Raw genomic sequence first — 14151 nt, 5'->3', positions numbered from 1 at the left:
GCAGCGCTGTGCTAAACGAGCACTTTACAGCCAACAAGAGCTGTTTAATGGAACTGGTTGATGGAGGGTTAAGTTGCGATGTCTGGGATGTCTGGGATGTGTGTGGATTTCGCTTATACAGGAGATGTTCCGCACTTTGCTGTGCATGTCCACGATGAATCACAAATGTTCGGTAAGGCTTTTTATTTTGGCTTTCCTACCTTATAATATCATGAAGGTCCTACAAAGATTTTAATTATCAGAGAGTTCTTCCATTTCTCTGTTTATTATTTCCGAAGGTCGAAAAAAATTGGCTTTATAGCTGCCAGTTAAATCTCTTGTGATTTTATTTTACTTGCAAAAACGCTTTAAAGTATGCGGTAAAATATGAAATTAAATTTGAAATAGAAACTGTGAAGGTTATCCTTTTACAACTCACCATTTTTTGATGCATAAATAATTTATTACCTTAGAAATAAGTAAAAGCTTTAGTATAAATTATTATATTCAATACCATTAATTAAGAATAATTAAGGCTAATCAAAATACAATCGATCATCATTTAAGAGCCATGTTCTTACTGTGTGTCCTGTTAACCGAATCAATTTCCATTTCCACATCGCATGCCAACTCCCATCCAATCAAACTTCCAGAGCTGAAATCAGCTAAATGCTTTACCATTTCCTAAAACTGCAAGTTCCCTATAGAGTCATTGTCGAATTTATGAAATTATTAATTATGCCGAGGGCGGCTATCAATTACACGCGTGCTCCGAAATTAAACCATAACGCGAAATTTTGCAATTACAATAAGAACAAGATGAAAAGCTGCGAAATAACTACGGCTACAATGGCAACAAAAACCCGAATCGAAATGCCAGTACATATGCGGCCAAATGAAGTGAAACATGAGCAAAAAGGGAGGCAATAAGGGTAGTTGAAATTTATTACAGTTGTACGAAACAAAGCGTAAAATTTTTGCTGCTTAATTGAAAAATATAAATTGTTGGCACACACACACTCTACCACATATACATATGCGTGGGTAAATGAGTGTATGTGTATGTGTGTGTGTGTGTGTGCAGAAGCCGGAAGTAAAGTCAAAAGCAGAACAACAACATTAATAACGCTGGCAACGGAAATAATAAAACCCATTTTAACGATGACGCCAAAAATGAAATAAAGAGGAATTGTACGAAAAATATACATAAAATGGCTCAATATTGTGGCAGTGCCAGTCATAACTGTAACTGTTAAATGCTCTTAATGGGCTACCGAACTTTGACCGTAGCCAATTACTTTCTTTTTAGTTGGAAAAGTGAAAGTCGGTGCTGAAATAACTTATTGTTAAAAGTAAAAGTATTCACCTGGTTATTAACTCGCAATTTTTTACCATGTCATGTAATAGCTGTTTAAGTTAACATCTATAAATTTTGATAAATCCTCACTAAATTCGCTTAAAAAAGTGAAAGTTTATCGTAAATAAAATTCTTACCTGATCCTCAACTCATCATCATCATTTATTCCTGTCTCAGTTCAGTAATTTACAAGCGGAAAAACGACAATCAATGCGGGTCAATATTTGCCAGTTGTACACAGAAACACCACCAGAAAAAAAATGCTACAAAATCACACATACCCAGGGCCAAAAGGCAAAAGAAACCGGCAAAAAGTCAAGTGCAAACAACAGGAAAAAAAAAAATCTGGAAAATCGAGCGACAAGGAGTCCAAGAAAATGCGACATGCAGGTAGCATAAATGGGTAAAAAAAATACAAACACAAGCACAATTATCACGACGTCCGCTGGGAGGCCCTTTGATGATGAGCTTCCTGCACATCAAAAGCCAAAAATAGAGCATCGAAAGCGCCCGGAAAAGGCCACCAGGTCGAACAGGTGGGAATGGGAATGGGGAGTGGGGAGTGGGGAGTGGGGAATGGGCGGTCCCAAAAAAGGATTCAAAATGGGTAAAAACGTAACGAACAAACAACGTGCCCCGATGTCAGCCACACAAATTCCATCTCTCTGCGAGTGGGTGCTCATGTGGATGGAGATGGGGGTTTGATTGAAGCTGCGCCTCTGATGGACGCCACCAGACATTTGGGCACCCACAAAATTCAACCCAAACCCAAAAAAAGGCACAGAACACACATCCCAATGGACATAGGTAGAAAGGCAAACACGCCTTGACTCTTGGTCAGATATTCTGATTTGTTTGAGTTTCTACTTTTCGAGCTTAACAAATTAAGCGCTCAATCTATAGGCCACGAAATGCAGGGGGTAAAAATCCAGGTAAAAAGAAAATCAAGGAGAAAACTAAAGGCAGACCACCGGTCAAAGTTATCAGCCGATGGAAGAGAACACACCGAAGTAGCTTTGTAAAAGGCTAACAAGAGGAAGTATACTAACAGCAACACTAATCACCCCATCTGCACTACACACTGTACAATAACAAACTGTTGGCAAATCCATAAGGAAACACAACAGCACTCAGAGAAAAGAACTCAATCCGTGCTTAAAGTAGAAAGTGATTTACCTTTTGTGTGTGTAAATAATTAAAATAAATAAAAATAGTTCTAATAATAATAAATATTGTATGAAATATAAGTGGATATTATTTAAAGCTATGTAATATATATCTAACACTTAATAATTAACTAAACTTATTTTTGAAATTTCCCTATTTTAAAAAAATCTTTACACTTATTATCAATTATAGATTTCGTTGCAATAAAATGGAGAAAGTGTTTTAATATAAGTATTTTAATTGCAAAATGCAATGAATGTTAAAAGGAAAATTATGCTTAGCTTAGCTTAGAGGCGGGCTCTTTAATCAATACATAATATTACAATTTTTATTTTGTTACTGTATAACTTCTTTTTATTTTACAGGTAAAAATAAACTTGTTGTTTTTGATTTTTAAAGTTAAATAAAGTTATACAATAGTTATTATTTTGGTTATTAGGGCATTTAGTAGGAAAATTATGTTTAGCTTAGGTTAAGACGCCTCTTTAAGCAATAACAAAAATTTAACTTTTTTTTAATTTACTGTATATCTTCACTTGTATTATGCTGATAAAAATAATCGTGTTGTTTTTGATTTTTGCTGTGCAATAATATTTATTCAAAGAAAGGCAAACGCGGAAATCGCTGCATTTTAGGTGACAGCAGCGGCGGCAGCGATTGAAGTCAACTCTTCGTTAGTTCTGTTTGTTGTGGAGCCACCCACTGCCGTTCAGCACCACCCAAGGCCACCCTCAATCTCCCACCACCCAATCCACCCAACTGGCACTTGCGTGCGCCACCTGCGTGTGCTGTCGACGTTTTCCATTTGTTTGCATTCCGTATGCGATGTTGTGTGTTGTTGGCTCCTCGTTAGTCCTGTCGGTTGATTTTTCCCCAACCCACTCCATTCGGGCGCTAGTTTTGATGAATTTATTCGCTAAACATGTTTATTATTTGCCAGCAAATCACACAGCAATTTGACAGTTTTAAAAGTTTACTTGTGTCAGTTGATGTGTGAAAAAGGAGCAAAATTCCACGGGGAGATATGCGAGCGTACATTCTCGGTGTTTTTACGTTGCTCCGCTGATTAATGGTTACCCACAAGTTCTGGCAGCGAAATTCGTTTGGTATTCAGTCCGCATTTGTTGTGCTGCCAAATCAATCTGCCACAGTTTTACCCACTCACCCTCCAAGAACGCCCAAGTTTCCCTGGCAGCGATGTTAATATTTTAAGCTGCGTAATTAATTTAAAACCTTGTAATTAATAAATAACACCAGCGTGTAGTGGGCGGCGGTGGGGCGTGCCATTTGCCTCCCGAAATCGCTTTGCAGAAACAGATAAGCGGTAATCATTAACACTGCGGCCAGTTTGGAGGCTGTTAATGGATTTTACTGGCTTTGCCTGCGGGTTGTTGCTGTTGCCAGTTTCGCTGGTGTTGCTGTTGCTGATGTTGTTGCTGCTGCTGCTGCTGCTGCTGCTGCTGTCGTTGCTGATGTTGCTGCTGGGCATCGAGTGGATTTTGCCACGAGGTGGTAGCAATTGTGCGTGCTGCGGGGGCTTTTAGCTGTAACTAATTCAATTCGATCGGTATTTACAGGCTTAGTTGCATGCACAAAACATTTTTAAATGCCACACAACGTTTCACAACGAGGTGAGAAAAATAGGGGAAATTTATAACCATGGCTACGTGTTTCGCTCTGTATAATTTTGGTTTTATTTTTGTAAATTCTTTCCCCAACTTTTTCAAATGTACTGAACAAGTGAACAGATAATTGTATTGGACGGGTACTCAATTTGCTAGTAAATCAAATATGTTATAAATGTGCAAAAACAAATGAATTACAATTTGGGTGCATTTAGAACTCCAACTTTATTAAAAATTAAACATTTGAATGAAGCATTTTTCGATTAAAAACGTTTTACCTACCATTTAAATGAAACAGGAAAAGCTTAAGGGAACAATAATTTAATAATTGAAATGATTTAAGCCCAACATCATTGAAAGTGACTAATAATGGGAACAACTTTTAAAAACGTACAGAATTATCACTCACTACCTGTTTTGAAAAGAGTTTGGTTATTTGTTTTGATTACATTAAAAGCTAATAATCATATTAAATAGTTAAAAGGTATTCCATACTTTTTGCGTATAATATGAAAGGGTGATTTCATCCATGCAATTAATTTAAATCTTATATTGTTGTCCAAACGTTAAAAGCTAATGGTAAAGATATTTAATTTTAGAGTATTTTTAAAACTGTTATTTAAGCCGTTATAATTTCAATATTATTATTAAGCTTATAAGCTAGCTAGTTTCAAGTTTCGATTTACCAGCAATTTGGGTCTAGCTCCAATCCAATTATCTGTGAATTTAATTGGGGCCGGTTCCACTGTTAAATAATTCACAACTAAATTTCGATAAGCTAGCCTCTACCAAATTGGTTTTGCATGGCAACATCATTGATATGGCAATTGCCACTTGTTCTATTAGATGGCAAACAAACACAAACACACACATTCGCACACACAATATCCTATTTCTGTATCCTGATGATCATCAATCACTGTGGCACGCGAACCAGAAAACCCAGTCCGGCTGACAGTGCACTTTTTTCATCGAATCCCCATGGGGGAAAGGGGGCTCAGAAATCAAGCAGGGGACTGGGAAAGTTTGGTGGTTGGACTGGTACAACTATAATTGGCAATTCATGCAGGAAACAGGCCATTATGCCGCCGTTAACTTATTAGCCGGCCATGAAAAAGGCTCTCGGTTCGATCAGCTGCTGCTGCGTCACTGCGTCCGGAGCTGTCACCTCCTCGAGTGGATTGGCCGGAAGTGTCCGTTGCTCATTTATCGAGTATAATTACCATACCAACTATAGTAGCCTGTAGCGTAGACCCCCTGCATTCCGCAAAGCTCCCCCGATTCGAGTATGTCTTTCAGTGGGCCTGCGGCTGCCTTTGTCTCTGTTCACGAGGTGTTCAACTGGATGATACACTGGCGCAGGAAAGTTGCCGTTAAAAATGTGGAATAATTGTATAATCTATATAATGTATTGAATGTAAGAAATTTTGACACTTTATTTCATGCTAAAAATAGCCAATTCTTGAAAAGTGACTGTGTTAATCAATACTAGTAATTAATACTCAATTAATATACATTTTTATTACACTATCTATTCTATTTTATTATTTTATTATTTAGAAGAAACAATAGTATTGCTGTAAAATATGTACATTCAACTTTTAGTTAAGTTGAGAAATTTGTGTAAACAAAAATGTTATTTATCAATCTTTATCTTTACTTTGAAATTACTAAAATGATTTCTACAGCTATACCATGCTGATTAATACAAGCTAATGTTTAAATGCATATACACCACATTTGTGACTATCATATTATTCAAATCGGTTGTATTTTAATATTGATAGCACATATGTAGCACATATGTCTTCACATATGTCTTTTAAAAACTTTTTACAAGAACCCTTAAGTAAAATTTAAACTGAGAAATTTCAACTGTTAAAGGAAGCTTAAAACAAGTTTTAATAAAGATTAGCTTATTTCATAAGATTCTCTATTATGGGTACCTGCATTTTTGCACACTGTAACAATAAGCAGCTTAATTGCGAAAGCAGCAACAGCAGCAGGAACAGGAGCAGGTTAAAGCCTTAGGCGGCGGCATAAATACAACATGCACTTCGATTCGCATTAGAACACGTCGTGTCGGAGGACTGTTAATTACACTTGCAGAAGTCTCGAGGCCCCTGCTTTCCCATACCAACCGAAAGCCACCCACTCCATCCATTATCACCCATCCATTTGCCTATATAATCAAAGAATGCCTTCGGGCATCTCTGTTTATGGCGCCATTAAGCAGCGGAGCTGAGCAAATGCAGAATTTGCAACGTTTACTCGAGAACATCAAATTACAAAATCTTGGGCCCTGAATTAGCTCGGCCAAAAATGCCGGGACATGTGCCAATTTCTGATGTATTCAACGCTGCCAGTTCAAACACAATAAAATTATGCGTGTCATAAATCCAACTGATGAGATTTGCATTTTGCCCCCCATCCAAGCGCCCTTTTGGCCAAAGTCGTTATGCCATCAAGCTTGAGGAGTGATGAGGTGGTGGTATGGAATGGGATGGATGTCGATGTAGATGCTGTTTGATATCCAGCGGGTGCCATAATAATTTTCGCCTAATAATGATGCGCGTTATGGCTTGGCGACAACAGGGAACCTTCCTCTCCGCCATAACTTTGCATGTCTCCCGGTGCCATGGCATTGCAGGGAAACAAATGACGCTTCACAGCGAAGGAGTCCTCTCTACACTGAGCCAAAATTAGAGGACCTTTAGTACTTAGTAGCTTAAATAATGTGTAAGTATAAATATTTCAAATAATAACTAACAACAGGTTGTTATATCATCCATATATGTGCTAATTAAAAACCAGGTCAATCATATATATTTTATGTCTTACAGACATAGTTAAATTTTATTAGATCTCCGGGATATTTTAGACTAATAAATATACCTCTTAGTTAAGAGCTATGCAATATTTGAAAGACTAATACTTTTGATAAACTAAGGATCATTTTTTAAATTTCTTACGTTCCAAACAAAAATTAAACTCCGAATTTTTTGTTGGGCAATTATTCGTGATCTTTTGGTATCTGCGAAAATGTTCCATTAGTGAAATTGAATCCTTAAATACTTAAAAAAAGATTTATTTTCCAAGTGCATTGGGTGTGCAACAAACTCAATCATAATCTGTGGCCAATGGCACTACCCCTACTTGCGAGAACGACGTTGTCATGACTACTTTCCGCTGAGGCAACGAACGCATTGCAATAACTTTTCGTTTTCTTGGATGTTGCTGGCGCTCCTTTTAGTGCTTCTTCCCGGTCTGAATCTTCATCTGGCTTGTGCAGTTGATAATCAGTGGCATTGGCATCATAAACATATCAGCAGGAAGTAGATAAGACACTTGCCACACTCCCACACCACAGCCCTCTTCAATACACTGAATCGCACTGGCTTAGCCAGCCTTTTAATGGGCTTTTGGATGTGGATGTGGATGTGGATGTGGGCTGGTGTGTGTGATTAGGTTTCATGAGCATAAAAAAAGGGAGTTTCCCACAATGTTTATTCACACACATCACAGTGGCACGAATATATATACATAATACATAAAATAGAGCTTTCTGATATCAAGATTACGTACTCCAATTTAATGGATAAACGACTTGAAAGTGTAGTTTATAGGGACGTAACAGTTATGCAATTAAATATTTAAACAAAACTATATGATTTGTTGCTCGTTTATTGGAAAATAAAATAAATAAAGTCCCTCTTAGCCTTGCCTTACATTTCCTTAGTAATCTCTATAATATCTTTGCTATGCCTCTAATCTAGTTTAAATTTGTCTTTCGATTTTTTTTATTTATTGTGCAAAGTAACACCAAAATGTTTAAAAATGTAAGGTAGTTACAGCATTTATTTAAATCTAAAATATAATATTATTGAGGTTGAATAAAGTGATTTGGATAGACATTGACAGAATAAATATCTTTTTATAATAATAGAGAATGAATTACTATGTATTTACATTGTCAGAAAAACTTCTTAATGAAAAATCTCAATTAAAACAAAATAAATAAAGACAGTTTGCATTTATCAATTTCCACAGTGATGTCATCTTAAAACAACATTTGTGGTCTTCCTTCAGTGTGCCAAACTGAGTGTAGGATTCATTGAAGCATTTCGTTTTGGGCTAAGCATGGCAAATTAGGCTTCTGATTGGGGACCCGAAAATGCAGCCATGAATAATTTATGGCCTTGCTTATGCCTCTGTGTCCATTCCAAAACACCGCAAAAAGTTGTGAGATAGATATAGTCGGCACTCACTCTGCATAATTGCCATTAAATGTCTGGCCATTTCAAGAAGCTGAAACATTCAAGTCTTTGTTTTGGCCCGCACACACACTCACACACAGACACACTTGGCCACGTTGTGCATTTCCCGTCCAGAGCATGTTGACAAGAAATTGCATAATTATGGCTTGCCCGGACAAGCGGTCAGATCAACTCAACCGCAAGTGCTGTCTTTACACGACAAGGGCCAAATAGGGTAAAAGCTGGAGGGAAATACTGCAGGAAAATCCGGGGGAAAAGCCGGAGGAAAAGCTGGGCTAAAAGCTAGGCAAAACCCGCTCTGACTGCAAGGGGATGCCACTATCTGAAACTGTGGCTTAGCTCCCAGTTAGGAGCCGGCAAACGGAGTTTTGGCCACAGGCAGCAGCTGGAGGCGGCGGGAGCCGACCACAGGTACGAATAGCTGGCTGTAACAGGTGAGCAGGTGAACAAAAAAAAAGGACAAAAACGCAGACCAGGTCGTCCTCTGCATATGCATAAGCGGGAAAGGAAAGCTTAGGCGCAGCCCTGGGAGGGCAACTTGGGCAATTGAATTGCATAACATGAATAGAAATGAATTGGCAGGCTCTGGAACCGAGAGCAGGCTTTTGCGGCTGCCCAACGGAACCAGTTCCACGAATAGATTTGCATATCCGGAGGTCAAGTGGTCGACACTGCTCAAAAATGTCCCGGGTGTACCAAAATAAATTTAAAGTTCGCTTATTACCGGAGGGCATTGCACGATTGCACGATTTATATTAAAATAGTTTAACTTACATGGAAAATATAAGATTTAAAATTGTTCCTATTTGGTTAAAGTTTTTTTCTTAAAAAACTTAATATTTTTATTTATTTATTTAAATTGTATATACAATTACAATTTGAATTGTAATTTCAGATTTAAAACCGAGACCGAAAATAGTCAAATATTTAAGAATGAAAATTAAATCGAAATATATTTAAATTAAGTACACAATATTTGGTTTTACTACGTTTTTTTTTTTTATTTTAACAATAGTAACTTTTCATAGAGCTTTCTTTGGCACAACCAATAATTCCAATGTAGTAAACCTAATACAAAAAACTCAGGAAATTTCAAATAAATAAGTTTAAAAATGTAATGCAGCTTTTGTGTCACATTAAGGGCCAGACTCTGGCAACATTTTAAAGAGAAAATTCCTGGGGCAACCCATAGCAATTTTCACACTCGATTAGCTGCATTTGTGCACGTGCCAAACCGAACTCGAATAACACACAACAACGACGGAAAGCCGGGAAAAATAAAACAAAAAAGCAAAATGCGAGAGAAAAACAGAGGGAAAATTACAATAAACGTTAGATTTTCATTAAAACCAAAGGGAATCCTGGCCGAACATGTGTGTTTGTGTATGTGAGTGTATGAGTTAGTGTGTTGCGTTCAAGAAAACGTTGCCTACTTTGCAGCGCACACAGCGAAATGGAAAGTTAAGCACTTGAGACGACGACAAAGGGGATTTTCCAGGGGTGAATATCCCTGGCACCCCTTTGCCAAATCATACAATACAATACCACCCCCCCCTTCCACTTTCACTGAGCCCTTTGTTTGGGCTCGGTTTATTCGTTTTTTCTTTTTTCTGTACTGAGCTGCACACAATAATGAAAATGTTGTTGTTTGTTAAATTCCAACAGCCGCTGCTAGAACACACTTGAGCGCCCACACACACACACAACGCACACCCACCCAATTACACACTCACTCATACATATGCACGCGGCTACATTGCATTACTTCCGCCTCAATGGTAATAATTTTAAAATCAATACAATTCAATAAAGTTTTATTACTGACGCTGACAAGGGTGGCGAGCTGCCTCTCTTATTTTTCCGCAGAATCCAGTGAGTGTGGCACGCTTGGGGAATTGCTTGGGTTAAGTCTGCCGAGCGCTTAACCCTCAACTTCCGGCGAAAAAAAGAGGACCTCTCCACCTGCTGCTGTCGCCGCGTCGCAATTGCTGGCAATTAGAATGCGTTTTATAAGCAAATTGCCAGCGAACTTATGCGTCAAAGTCCAACGCCCATTTGTATGCAAATGGCCAAAAACACTTGGCAAAAATAATTCACTTTTGCTTGTATAAATTGTCGACATGTTTTTAATTATAAATGTTGAACTTGAAGAGTTCTTCTAAGTGAAGAGCTAAAAAAAAATAAGCGTCTTTAATTATAATAGGTTTATCAGTCTATAATTTGTAATAAACATAAATAAACCTATGTTTGACTGCCTTATATATGAGTATTCATCGGTACAGGAAGGTCGAAATTCATCGGTAAACATTTATTATCATATTTTTTAACGTGTCCAATTGAAATAACAAGAATTACATTAAACATCTACATATTTTACAAGCCAGTTTTAATTTAACACGTTTCAAACTTTAAAAACATGTAGGTTTGTTATTTTACACAACATTTTTCAAGATATTTAGGATAAAATAATGACTCTTTTTTTATACATAGAAAAAAAAAATAAAAAATAAATATAAAAAAATAAAAAATATACCATTCCAACAACCTATAACTTTCTGATTTATTTGTATTTTACAATACAGTAATATTTTTAGGTGGCTTTTAGTTATATATTTATATTCCTTTAATTTTCTTTCTAACGGTTTTTCTTACACTAATAGTTTACTTTTTGGGCTTTGTAATATTCCTGCCTTCATTTTGCACGAATTCTTTGGCAGTGCAGGTCAGCGGCTGTCGCTGGCTTTCAGCCACTTTTCCTCCTGATGAATCAAAGTCATAACGTGGCTCAAACGCCCGCCACGCCCCTTCTCCTTGCCCAAAGGTTACGCATCGTTATGCACAGCGGCAGCGGATGACTGTTATTAAAATCAGTTGTTCGGGGGTACAGTCTTCTTTCGGGCAGACAGACGGGCAGGCTGGCTGGCGGATGGAGGACACGGCACAGCTGTGCCAGCTCCAACTTCATTATAGGGAGACAGTGGGAGGGGTGGGGGGGGGGGGGGGGGGGGGACAGTGCGACGCATTCGTTTAATGTCTTAATTCTGCACTCAGCCAAGTGAAAAATTAAAATGGTGTGGCTCCATTGTCCGGGATGAATCCTCATCAGTAACAGCAGCAGCGCCAGGTGAAATGAGGTCCTTCTTTTTTTTGGGGGTGGTGTCGCAGCGGTCATAAGTCTAATGTTTGCCTTGTTTAAATATTAATAAAGGGGCCTTAGTGGAGTGGCCCTGGCCACAAATTGTTAAATTGAAGCTAATAAAATTTGGCTATTACGCGTGGCCAGTGTCCGTTTCATGGGTCCACAAATTTCATGGCGATTAACTGTGATGGCGGTGCATGCATCAAAACCCCAACCCATGGGTTCGCCCTCATTGCGTAATTGTGGCCAAATACTTAGAGGCAAAAGAACAATGGAGCTCAAAAATATTTAAATATAAGTCAAAAAAAAAAACGCTAAAAGAAATAAAGTAAAAATTAAAGCGCGCAAAATGCAAATGTGCGGTAAAAAAGGCGGTGGAGGCGTGGCAGGATGGGGCGGTTGGTTCAGCGAAGCGTTTGTGCAAATTATGGTTTAACACCTCATTGAACCCGCTGCCATGATGCCAAGGGGAAAACCTAGAGCTGCGAAAATTTGAATTTGAATATGAATTTCATATTCAAATGAGTTTTCAAAGACTTTGCGTGGCTCCAAACGGGGAATAGAGTTAATTATATAAAAATTATGGCTTATTGTTTCCATTTCAGGCTTGCCCAAAATATGTAAATTGGCCGCACAAAATGCCATTTAATTTGAGACCAGATCAAAACGATTAAAGTCGAGCTGGATGAAAAGCATTGCATAGATTAAATTAAAATCCTAAGAAAATGAAGCGAAAACAAATGGGAAGGGCTTCTGCTGGATAATGTTTTATAATAATCAAGAATTCTTCTTAATTTAAGAAATTTATTTACCATTTTATTTTGTAATTTTTTTTAAAAATCCGTTTTGGTTAATTAATAATTTGACAGTTCAGAATTACGCTTTTAATTTTATATCATATAGCTGCCATAGGAACGATCAAATAATTGAGCTTCAAATCAGTCATAGCTTCAATGTAAACATACACGCAAGTCAATCATAATTTTAATGTTTTCAAGAAAATTTAATTTTTGCAATAGCAAATGAATGCCATTCGATTGGAATTTTATTACGAATTCAACGGTGTATGACATTCCACATTTTGACCATTATTTCCCAGGGTTTTGACACAAAAACCAAGTTTTTGTTGAGTTTTTTTTGGATATTTGACGATTTTTTCAAACAAAACAATTTCTGAAGAGTTTTTTTGTTGTAACTTTGCCAAAATAAGACCCAAAGTCAAAAGAGTTGCTATTTTGAACAGCTAGCAACCTATACCATCCGTCCCCGAACTATTTAAAACAATTTATTTTAATTTTGCCACAAAAACCAAGTTTTTAATGTGTTTTTTGGGATTTTTGGCGATTTTGCAAACAAAATCATTTCTGAAGAGTCTTTTTGTTGTAACTTTGCCAAAATAAGACCCAAAGTCAAAAGAGTTGCTATTTTGAACAGCTAGCAACCTATACCATCCGCCCCCGATCCATTTAAAACTATTAATTTTGTTTTGACACAAAAACAGAATTTAGAAAAACGTTTTTTAAAAAAAATATTTTTGTCCAAATTTCTGACTTTTTTGTAAGGGGGTACATCATCATTTTTTGCAGAAATTTGAAAATCTGAAAAAATTTTAACTGTGAATGCCATTCGATTGGAAATTTTATTACGAATTCAACGGTGTATGACATTCCACATTTTGACCATTATTTCCCAGGGTTTTCACACAAAAACCAAGTTTTTAATGTGTTTTTTTTGGGATTTTGGCGATTTTGCAAACAAAATAATTTCTGAAGAGTCTTTTTGTTGTAACTTTGGCAAAATAAGACCCAAAGTCAAAAGAGTTGCTATTTTGAACAGCTAGCAACCTATACCATCCGCCCCCGATCGATTTAAAACAATTAATTTTGTTTTGACACAAAAACAGAATTTAGAAAAACGTTTTTTAAAAAAATATTTTTGTCCAAATTTCTCACTTTTTTGTAAGGGGGTACATCATCATTTTTTGCAGAAATTTGAAAATCTGAAAAAATTTTAACTGTGAATGCCATTCGATTGGAAATTTTATTACGAATTCAACGGTGTATGACATTCCACATTTTGACCATTATTTCCCAGGGTTTTCACACAAAAACCAAGTTTTTAATGTGTTTTTTTTGGGATTTTGGCGATTTTGCAAACAAAATAATTTCTGAAGAGTCTTTTTGTTGTAACTTTGGCAAAATAAGACCCAAAGTCAAAAGAGTTGCTATTTTGAACAGCTAGCAACCTATACCATCCGCCCCCGATCGATTTAAAACAATTAATTTTGTTTTGACACAAAAACAGAATTTAGAAAAACGTTTTTTTAAAAAAATATTTTTGTCCAAATTTCTGACTTTTTTGTAAGGGGGTACATCATCATTTTTTGCAGAAATTTAAAATCTGAAAAAATTTTAACTGTGAATGCCATTCGATTGGAAATTTTATTACGAATTCAACGGTGTATAACATTCCACATTTTGACCATTATTTCCCAGGGTTTTGACACAAAAACCAAGTTCTTATTGTGTTTTTTTGGGATTTTGGCGATTTTGCAAACAAAATAATTTCTGAAGAGTCTTTTTGTTGTAACTTTGCCAAAATAAGACC

The sequence above is a fragment of the Drosophila gunungcola genome (genome assembly GCF_025200985.1).
Source record: "Drosophila gunungcola strain Sukarami chromosome 2R unlocalized genomic scaffold, Dgunungcola_SK_2 000006F, whole genome shotgun sequence".
Lineage (NCBI taxonomy): Eukaryota > Metazoa > Arthropoda > Insecta > Diptera > Drosophilidae > Drosophila > Drosophila gunungcola.
The sequence above is the reverse complement of the archived record's forward strand: the minus strand, read 5'-3'. Positions refer to the sequence as shown.